This window comes from Oculina patagonica, chromosome 1 (genome assembly GCF_052425735.1).
Source record: "Oculina patagonica isolate OP01 chromosome 1, crgOcupat, whole genome shotgun sequence".
Classification (NCBI taxonomy): domain Eukaryota; kingdom Metazoa; phylum Cnidaria; class Anthozoa; order Scleractinia; family Oculinidae; genus Oculina; species Oculina patagonica.
This window is the reverse complement of record NC_135758.1, coordinates 24,750,460-24,761,836: the sequence shown is the minus strand read 5'-3', so window position 1 is coordinate 24,761,836 and position 11,377 is coordinate 24,750,460.

Sequence of the window (11,377 nt, the reverse complement as noted above, 5' to 3'; positions counted from 1 at the left end):
TTGTCCCAGCTTTGGAGAGTGGCGTGATCTGTAAAACCGCGATGACTCCTAGTAAGAACGACATGACAAGAACGATTGTGTTCGTTCTTATTATAGTTGCGCTCGTTCTTATGCTCATTTTGCTATTCCCCTCCATGATTTTTATGCTTATGCCTTGTGTATATGCTCAGTGTAAACCAGGCTAAAATAATCACCTCGACTTTGATGAAAAATTGTTAAATAAATCATGGCTCTCAACCAATTAGCAAGCGAAAAATTTTAACTCAGCATTCTAAAAAAGATAAGCACGCAATATTTAATATGCAGATTTCTTTTCTTGACTATTTTCATTCCCATTTTTCCATGATTGCTACTCATGTGCTCATGTTCTCAATAAAAGCAATGAACAGTTTATATTTTCGCATTTTATTGCTTTTAATAACAGACTGTCTTTGTGTTAAAATCATGGGTTTATTGCCTAGCACTTACCCGATTTACAAACACTTCACCATTAGGACATCGCTTCGTTTGATCTAACCTTAAAAGTTTGCATTCGATATTCCGCTAGTTTCAGTATTAGCAGAAATCAAGATAACAGCGATTCTTAATTGTTGCGTGCAAAAGGCTCCAAAGTAGTTGAATTCATTTTTAGTAAAATTGTGCCTGCGCTCCACCTAAAGCAAAGATGAAATAAATTGTAGCCAACAAATGTTTTATTTACTTACAACATCCTTGTCTCTTTCGTCACTCATACCCACATTTGTCCCATCCGGAGCGTGCAAAACGAGGCAAGTTGAAGCGGAACAGCCTTTGAAAACGTTTTTGTGTTACAAGGTCTTTCAGTCTCCCAGGCCTTAACAAGCCGATATTTACGCTTCGCCGGAAGAAAAAAATATTTAGAAGAAGTCTGTAGCGTGTCACGGGATGGTTTTTATTAGTTTCAGTTTAAACAAGCAAATGATATTTGGTAAGAAACTATAATTGCTGCAGGTGTATGCAATCAAATATAAATTGTCAACGACACTTGTTAGGGGAAACGTGTCTGTGTATAATCAGCGCTATGCTTTTGTCCCAGCACCCACCAAAATACAGCTTTACCGCCGTGCGCTGAATACTACTCTCCAAAATAAATTGTATTAATTTTTAGATAATTGGCTTCAAATCTGTCTTTTCTTTTGTTATAGAAAACCGAGTTTTATTGTCTTGCTTGACCCATTAAATTTGTGCCAGAAAACAAAGTCTCGGAAGCCAAAACCAAATGTTTTGCTGCAATAAGACATTAGGTTATAATTAAGAGGAAATATCCAATGAGACCGAGCCAAATCGAGAATAAGTAGCACATGGTGAAAAGTCAAAATTCTTCATATTTCGCACAAAGAAGGCTAAGGGCTGAGACCTAGAAACGTGGTGGGATGGAGTTTCTTTTAATATTTCTTTAACCGGCCGGTCAAAAACGTACAAAACCGTTTTGATCCCACGTGTCGTCAAAAACACACAAAATGATCTGAACATGACTCATGCCGTGTTTTAAACTTCGCACTGGGTCAAGTTGGACTATCTGGAATGTGGCCATTTTTAACATTCCAGTGACAGGTTATGTTGTTATTAATATATAGATTTAGGCAAGCCTAAAAGCGGAGCTTCCTTTTAATTTATTTAATTTATTTTTGCTGGAGTTACAATGTTTTCGTTTTGATAAATATGCGGTCAACGCTTTTATGTATACGCTGGACCATGGGTGCATGGCAAATATGAATCCATCATAATCTCGAGGCAGAACAACTAATGGCCAAAAAATTAATTAAGATTTTTTTAAAAAAAAAAAAAAATTTAAGACCTTACGTTTTCTTTAATACAACTCATGGCCTAAAAATTAATTAAAATTTATTGTCTGCTTTCTAAGAATAGAAAATAGCAGGCTTTTTCCCGTCTTACTTTTCTTTCTTGTATTTGTCTTAATATCGGCGTACTGAAAAGGTTTGCTCAGTCACGTACGCAAATTTAAAACTTATCTTCTATTTCTTACCGTGTGCAAAATTTAAACAAATTTAAACGAACACTAAATCATCTCTATTCAGTGTAGTTATTCAGTGTAAAAGTGAGCTACACTAAAGCAAAAACAAAATGTTTGAACTACTTTTAAAAATATGAGTCAGTTTATATTTTTCACCTCGCGCTCGAGTTAGATGGGGTAAACATGTTTTTCAGAGCAAGTTTAGTTTAAATAAATTTATTTTGTTCTAGCTTTTTGCTTTGTCGTCGTTAAGCACTTATACTGTTTGGATTTCTTCCGCCGAGAAAATGTAAGGCTGAAAGTCGGAATAAACTCACAGCAATAAGAAATAAACTCTCACGGCAAAGGATTAGAATTCGACTTTATTGACGGCCAAAGAAAATCATCTTACGGCAATAGATAATCGATTAATCCATAGCAAATAAAACCAACTCAGGGGAACACAAAAATGAACTTACATTTAAGCGTACTACAAGTCACAGTTAAAGCGACTTAAAGGGGCAAAGTGTATTGCTTAAGTTAAGGAAAGATCTAAACTTTACCGACACAGAATCTATCGAAACTACGCTTAGAAAGTAAGCTTAATGTTTATAAACATCATGAAAGTTTCTGTCATAAAATCAGGCTCAGCAATTCAGTACAGGTTGTTACCTTGCATCAGGCTCCTGTATCTTTCGTTAGCGGACTTGATCCATGCAGTGTTTAGCTTCGTTTTTACACAATCATTGCTAAAGTTGTTGTATTCCAGATGTTGACGGCCGAAAATTCATCCGCAAACAACAGAAACTTTTTTTTTTTTTTTTTTTTTTTTTTTTAATATTTTTAATTTCTTGCCATACAAACATACAGTACAAAATTACAAAGAAAAAAGAAACACTACTTACAATTTAAACATTACTTACAGTCCTAACGCTACTTACTTACACTAATACAATACTTACTTACACTACAACAATAAATTATTACAAGCTTAACATTACTTACTACAAACAAAGCACGTTAAAAAATAAACAAGGTATATTATGCTATGGAGAGCAGAAGAAAAAAGAGACATGCAAAGCAAACACCAGCTTTCTAAACAAAAGGTCAAAAAGCAGGTTTCGAAAAAATAGAGTGACCTAAAATATTTTCGGTGGAGTTTTTTTAAAAGGTAGAGTGGAAAAAGGAAATAGTCTAACTTAATACAGGAATAAAGATATTCCATTTTCTGTAATGTTGAGCAAGTGTACCTTTTTTCCTGGCAATGTAAAATTCTAATTTAAGAGTAGCTCTTAATTTAGCCTTAAAAACTGGTAAAGAGGGTTTAATCTTATCAAGCTTACACCTATAAATAAAATATTTTCCAAGAAGAAGAATATGGTTAACTACCATAGAGTCTGTATCGATATCAAACTTACCAAACAAAACATCGGTGAGAGAAAAATTTAAAACTTCATTCTTATGGATGGCCAACCACGACAATACCTCTTTCCAGAATACCTCGCTTGCTTTACAAAGAAACAATAAATGCTCGAGGGATTCATCTTCAGAGTAACAGAAAGCACATAATGGCGAGTCTACAATCTTAAATTTATAAAGTCTGTCATTTGTATACACAATATGGTTTAGTAATTTGTACTGAAAAGCTCTTAACTTTGTATCCAAAGTAACACTAAACGCTAGAGAATAGATTTTCTTCCAATCGACGGAGAGATTTGGATAGTCATTTTTAAATTTCTTTTGGGCAGTAGGAGGAATTACTTTACGAGAAAGAAACTCTTCATAAACTATTTTGGAGGGAATGTTAGAAATATCCAACATTTCCCCCTTTATTGGCACTTCAAAAGAATTTGCAGGGCAGGAGTATGGTTCACGGTATATACTCTCACCCTTGATAATGGAGCGCCATTCCTTTGGAATGGCACTGACTACTCCCATTAAAAGGAAAAATTGACTAGGTGATAGTTTTGACCTGAGAACTTTATCACTTTCCAGAAACGTATTGTCTTTAGAGACTAAATCTCCGATTTTGCTTATCCCACAGTTTATGCGGAAAAAGGCATGATATAAAGATTTACCTTCACATAGAATGTTTTTATTATTCCACAAGTATTGGTTCATAACATCCCCGTACGAAACCACTTCTTTACTTGAAAGAGTTGACCACGCAGCAAGACAATCTTTGTAAAACTCGGGTAAAAATATGGGCAATTTTGGGCAATCAAAATGACACTGCAAAATGAACTTTCCGCCTAGTTTTTTCAAATAGTGGTTTAAGAAGATCTTCCAGGGACTAACATAGTCCTCAATATACTTCTTCACGCACATTATTCTTTGCGCTAGAACCATAGATTCTATATCCAGCATCTTAAGCCCTCCATTTTCAATGCAATTAATCAAAGCTAACCGTTTAACCTTATCCTTTCCTTTCCAAATAAAGCTGTAAAGTTCTTTATTGACTGCCTGTATGAGATCTTTAGACACATGAATAAGCGACGCTTTCGACATAAATTTCGGAATAGCAAAAGATTTAACGATTTGTATCTTTCCTATAAGTGTGAGTCCCCTCCATTTCCACATGCCTAATGTTTTTTTAATAGACTTTATAATTGCCTCGAAATTATCCTTTTTCCTAGAAAGTTGATCATAATCAAAGTGTACGCCTAAAATCTTAATTGAGCGTTTAAATTCATAGGAAGGTGATTTAGACAAATTTTGGACCCCTAAGCAAAAAAATTCTGTTTTTTCCTCATTTAATTTTAAACCTGAGAATCTCGAAAACAGATCTAAATTAACAATCAGGTTCTCATACGAAGACTTATTCCTCAAAAAACATGTCATGTCATCCGCGAAAAGAGAGATTTTCACAACTTCATCCTCAATTTTGATCCCTTGAATCTTGTCATTTTGTCGAATACTGCAAGCTAGAACTTCTAAACTAAGAATGAACAAGAGAGGGGATAACGGATCCCCTTGTCTCACACCACGGTCAACATTAAAGTAACTTGTCGCAAATCCATTATTTATTACGCAACTAGACACGTTTGAGTAAAAGGTGCGAATCCACTGAATAAAAGATGGTCCGAAATTGAATGTGCGAAGGACCTTCAATAAGAATCTATGGTCCAAAGAATCGAACGCTTTCTCAAAATCAATTGTTACAAGGATACCCGACTGATCACTACATTTTGTATATTCTAATACATCATCAATGGTCCTGACGGCGTCAAATATTGATCTTCCTTTCACATAAGCGTTTTGGTTGTAATGAATCAAGTCAGGAAGTATATTCTCTAATCGTTTAGCTAGCGCTTTGGAGGCTATTTTGGTGTCCACATTAATTAAGGAAATCGGTCTCCAATTTTTGATCAGCCTTTTATCTTTTCCTTTCTTTTCTAATAAAGTGATCACCGCTTGTTTCTGAGAGTTAGATAACTCTCCGTGATTATGTGCATAATTGAGACAAGCTACCAAATGTTTTCCAAGAATAGGCCAAAAGGCTAAGTAAAATTCCGTTGTAAGGCCGTCGTTACCAGGTGTTTTGTTCTTTTGAAAACCATTCAAGATGTTGAAACATTCACCGATAGTCAATTCTACCTCACACTTCTCTTTCTGTATTTCAGACAGTGTGGGTAAGGATACGCTGTTAAGAAATGCGTCTAATGAGGCTTCACTTTCTCCAGTAGAGTTCACTTGGTAAAGATTTGAGTAGAAACTTCTAAGTTCGGCCATTATTTCTTTGGGATTCGTTGTCAGAGATTGATCCTCCTTAAGAATCTTTCGGATTGTGCTCTTTTTACCCCTAGAGCTCTCCAAGTTCAAAAAATACTTGTTGCTTTTCTCTCCTTGCTCGTACCATCTTGCCCTTGAACGGATTATAGCGCCTTGTGCAATGTATTCATATTGAAGGTCATACTCGGTTTTCAAAATCTCTAGCCTATTCAGATTATCCGTAGATGGATCCTGGTCACAAAGCTCTTGAAGGATTGTCAATTTTTCCTCTAGAGATGTCAATTTCGCCTTCCTTTCCCTCGCTTTGCGTTTACTGTATGAAATTGTCTCCTGTCTAATTTTGAATTTAATGAGATCCCAAAGCAATCTGGGATCTTGTATATCCCTAAATTCGTCAACCCAAACCTGGTATCTATCGTTTATTAGAGCTACATAGTCATTGTCATCTAATAAACTTGCATTGAACTTCCAGAAGGAAGGACCGTGTGATTTTTCTTCTATTCCATTAACTGACAACAGAATGGCTGAGTGATCAGACTTTATGGAAGGAATAATGCTCACCTGATCGATCTCCTCCTGCAAGGCATTATCGGTTAACCAAAAATCAAGCCTCCTTTGGATCACAGGAGTTTTCTGTGTCCAAGTAAAACGTCTTATTCCTGGGTTCCTAAGTCGCCAAATGTCTACTAGATCGTACAGTAAGCAAATATTCTCAATCTGCTTAGCTGATTCCTTTAATTTTGGTTTGCCCCCACAACCATCAAGGTTGGGGTCTAAAATAACATTAAAATCTCCCCCAATGATTATTCTACAGTCGTCATCTATATCAATGTTATCCAATTCCTCCTTGATTTTGTCGAAAAAGTGAGTTTGCTCACTCGTTTTGTTTGGAGCATAGATGTTTACTAATAAAAACTTTTGATCTTGCACCAGCGCCTCGAGAAAAATAAAACGACCCTCTTTGTCCTGCCGCATGGACTTGATTTGGAATTCCAAATTATTTTTAATTAAAACAAGCACGCCTCTGCTATGTACAGAACCATGCGAGAAATACATCTCACCCTTCCACTGCTTTTTCCAAACATTTTCAACTTCCTTAGTACTATAGGTTTCCTGAATAAAGCAAATGTCGACTTGTTGTCTCATTACCCATCCAAATACTGCTTTCCGTTTTTCAAAAGAACGAATCCCACGAGCATTTAAGGATAATAGTTTAAATGCAAAGTTGCTTGCTGTCATGATTTTACCACAACTTTTAGAATTTGTAAAAGGCCACCAATGCAGCTGTCAATGGAATAACAAAAAGCGTTACCTGAATTCATTTCCATACAAAAGTTGTGAAGAAAAATATTGCGTAAAGCAGGCGTTTGTTTGCGGAAAAAAAAAAATTAACACTCTCCCTTATTGCATTTGCAATTAACACCCTACAAGACACTAACGAATAACGAAAACGACAGAACATAAAAGGTGACCAGAAACACTGTTGTGCCACCGTAGAACGACTCGAGGAAATTGATTGAAACAAAAAACAACATAAAAATAAACACAAACTAAATACGAAAACTAAGCGGAGAGGGGAAATGATGATTACAACGGTTATTTGTTCCCCATAACTTCGTCTATTAAATCATAATAAGGAGAAAGCAAGGCCATTTACGACTGAGGCAAGCTTATCTAGTTACAAATTCGCGTTCAATATAAGTTCAAGCTGTGCCTAAATATAGGCATCAAACAATCCAAACAAAAAAGTAAACGTCAATAATTAAAGTGGGTTTAAGTGTCCATCGATATACAATTTATCAGGTTCAGCGCGGCTGAAATACGCGATCTTACCCGCTTTTCTTGCATCGACCAGCTTCTTCGACTGGAGCTTCCTTCGGTTAACTATTTCTTTTGGCAGGTCTGCAGCGATCCTATACCCGGAATCTTTCAACGACTTTCCTTTTGAGAAAACTGCTTCTCTGTCGCTATATCTAAGAAACCGAGCGATTATTGCTCTAGGGCTTCCATCATCATGAGGCTTTCCGATCCTGTGGACCCTTTGAAATTCGATACCCATTGTTTGGACACCACATTGCTGTTCCAGGAAAGAATTAAGCACCATGCGACAGTCTCCGCCTTCTTCTTCCTCGCTAATGCCGTAGAAACGCAAATTTTCTCGCCTTTGATACACTTCAGCATACAACAGTTTGTTTTCCAATTCTTTGTACCTGTTCTCACAGAACTCGCTCGCCTTTTCTCGGGCCGCTGTCGCTTCGTTGACTTGCGTATTGAATTCCTGGAGGCCATTTTGTAACTCTTGTACGGCCGTCCTCGTGGTCGAATGAGCATCTTCTAATTTTTCCACTCTGCCTTCTAATGAGTTGAATTTGGTCTCCAGGTTGGACACCTTAGTGTTTATCTCCTCAAGTTTATTGTCCATGATCTCTAATCTTTTTAAGATAAGATCTAATTTCGTCTCCAAGGCGTCCGCCGACATTTCGAAGACCTCAGTAGATCGCTCGGGCGAGGTACCCGAGTTAAACTCTCTTGCTCGTTTTTCCACGGGCGATGCACCAGACGCGCTCGAATTACTGCTTTCTCTAGTTCGCTTGGGATTCATAAGAGTTTAAGGCCTAAAAACATCATTAATTGACGAAGTTACGCGGAGCAGTTTGAAACACGTCTACAGCCTCCGCATGCCTCGACCCAGTCCTGTCTTGAAGGAGTTATACATGTGAAACTTTGTAAGAGTGTGAGGCTTAAGGCTCACAACAGAAACTAGCAAACTGGACGTGCACAAGGAATATCATTCGCAATTATTCCGGGTCTCATCGTACACCTCTTTCGTTATTTACAATTTCACGGAATATAGGTGACTTTTGAGGACATCGTGCGAGAAATATTACGGTAAGAAAGTTCTCGATTCTCTGTCGTTTTTTTATACACTCGGTTTCATTCAGCCTACACAGTGAACACCGCGCAACACATTTTCCCGCGTTCTCATAACATTACTTCGTTTAGATCAAACTGAAACGTCCACATCATCCAGTCGATAGAAGATAACGTCAATTGCTCGTTTTAGGGGGCTACGAAAAATGCGCTCAGAGACCAATTAATTGAATTTAACCGTGTAGCGATCGAACGAGAGCCATCGATCCATATTGTTAATTTTTTTGGCGTAAAGGCTTCGATAACACTCACGTACACGTAAAAAGACTAACAAAATAGAGCAGTTGAATAATAAACCTCTCATATATTTTGCTGTGTAGTATGGCTGTGTAATTGTACCCATTGTGCACATTTTGTCTTGCCTTGCGAGCTTTATTTGCTGTTTGTAATTTTCTTACTTTTCTTTAGCCACGCGCGGGCAACCTCGTCCCCAGGCCTAATCCGTGCGTACGGGCGTACGTACGTACGTAGGCGACCCCCAAAATTTCTCGGTTCGATAGGATACCATTTGCCTGCCTATGGATGCTCCGCTCGCGGGCCTTCGGCGCGTGGGAGCTCCGCTATAAGTATTTTGGGAGCGTTCCCACTCAGCGCTTATGGAGAGCCCGGAACAAATTTTTCACCAGGTTTTAGAAAGGAATTTTCCCTTTCAAAATATCTCAGTTTCAAGTGGTTTGGAGTTTTACCGGATAGAGAAATTGACTCTCGAAAAAAAAAGCGTCAAATAAAAAAAAATTCGAGCAACCTGTGACCTTGAGAATTAACTTACATTGGACTTTAATGACTTAGAAGACTTATAAACACTTCAACAGTGCATTTCTTTTCTCAAAAACGGGGTTTCATGTTAATGCGAATGACCCAGTGCGAAGTTAACGACACGCTATGAGTCATGTTTATTTTGTGTGATTTAGATTACACGGGGGTTATAACGATTTTGTAAGTTTTGACCGGTTTAAGAAATATTTGAAGAAAAAAACCCACCACGTTTCTAAACCTACCCCAGACTTTCTTTCAAAGATTATCTTTGGGTTTTTATGAGCGTTACTAACGTTTTCGCGCTCTTGGAATTATATGAAAATGTACCAGTCGCCATCTTTACGATGGATTGTACCACGCAGCAATGACGAAGTTTACTGCCCCGTCCCGATAAGTGGATATGTTTTTGGTGGCATTGAAGCACTGACAACGGTTTGCATAAATGTTTGTATTTATTCGTTATGCCTCCTGGTTAAAGCCAACCAAATATAACATCTAGTAAATCCGCTTGATCAGACCATCCCAGGACAATGATTGATTCGGAATTTAAATTTAAGCCCAGACTCCTACAAAACTTGCGCGGCATTCGAGTACACTTCAAGAGAATGCGTCATTAGTTACCGCCAAACCATTAACTAATAAATTTAAGACGTCATGACATATTGCCATAAATTGAAATTACTTCAATTGACCATCTTGCGTTAACAGTTTTTTGTGCCGCGGCTTTTACTGAAAGAAAACACATTATTGAAAATCGTAACACTTGTGGAACTTAAATATGTTTTTACTAATGATTTACAACACACTCATGAACAAAAGCAACCCGGAGAGTGCGATTATAATTAAGATCGTTTAGTATTACAGTTACAACAGTGTGCTTAAACATAAAAAAAATGTCTTATATATTGCTCTGTTCGATTCAAATTGAAGTAATTTTGTTGTAGTTTTTGTTTTCTTTTTAACATGAGAGCTTTTAATGTTCACAAAGCTAACATATCATTTTTTTTTTTCAACGAACAGAATTTTGTACTTTTACAGCAGAAAGTATAATAAAAGTGTTCACCACTTTCGTGACGAAAACTGTGAACACTTTTATTATACTTTTAAAGAAAAAGTAGAGAAAATAGTTGAGAAATAAGCAAGTTGGCTCCATATCACTGTCCTTTTATTTATAATTTCTGCAGTTTGGGCTGTCATTCGATGGTTTTTACGCAGAAATTTTTACATATCCGAGATGATGTTCACAGTTTCTTTATTTACACTGTAAAAGGGATCAAAATACATAAATCGCAGATAATTTTGTAGAAGACTCAGAGAATGTCTTAGTCAAGAAAAGCAAACCCACTTAAATGGTAAAACTTGGTATCTCAAATTTTCTTTTCACTTTAAATATTTAAGTACGGTGTCGGAACTGTTTTTTGGCCAAAGGGTTATTTTTATAATCCTGCCTACGAAGACTTAAGTGAACAGAAAAAGAACTAGTGAGTTTCCAAACAGGCTTTAAAGCGAACTTTCATAATTTGTACCTAGTTATATTAACTCTTTGAATGTAGGTTTCAATGGTCGTTGTTCGGATAACATGCTCTCGCGGTACGTTTGTGTAAACGTAAAACGGAAACGTAAGATGCTCAAGAGGTGTTTAACGGAAAATGATAAAAACCCTTCATCGTGGAGGTGATGTAAACAGTGAAGTGAAGGGAAGTGAAGTGAATACTTTATTTACCCTCGGATTGTAGAGTAGCTTTTAACATAGCTAATATCTCCGAGCATTTCAACAGTACAACGGCACAACCAGGTTGACTTTTTGACACTGTTATGGCAATGAACCGTCAAGTAAAGTGCGTGGACATCGTTGTCACTTTGTGTTTAGAGCCCTGTATTGAAATACTGAAGTTCCTTTTCTTGAATAGTTTTTGAGCCACGAAAAAGTAAAAAAAGTTGGAGTTAAAGAATGGTAACGGATGCTTGTATTACTTGGGGATTTTA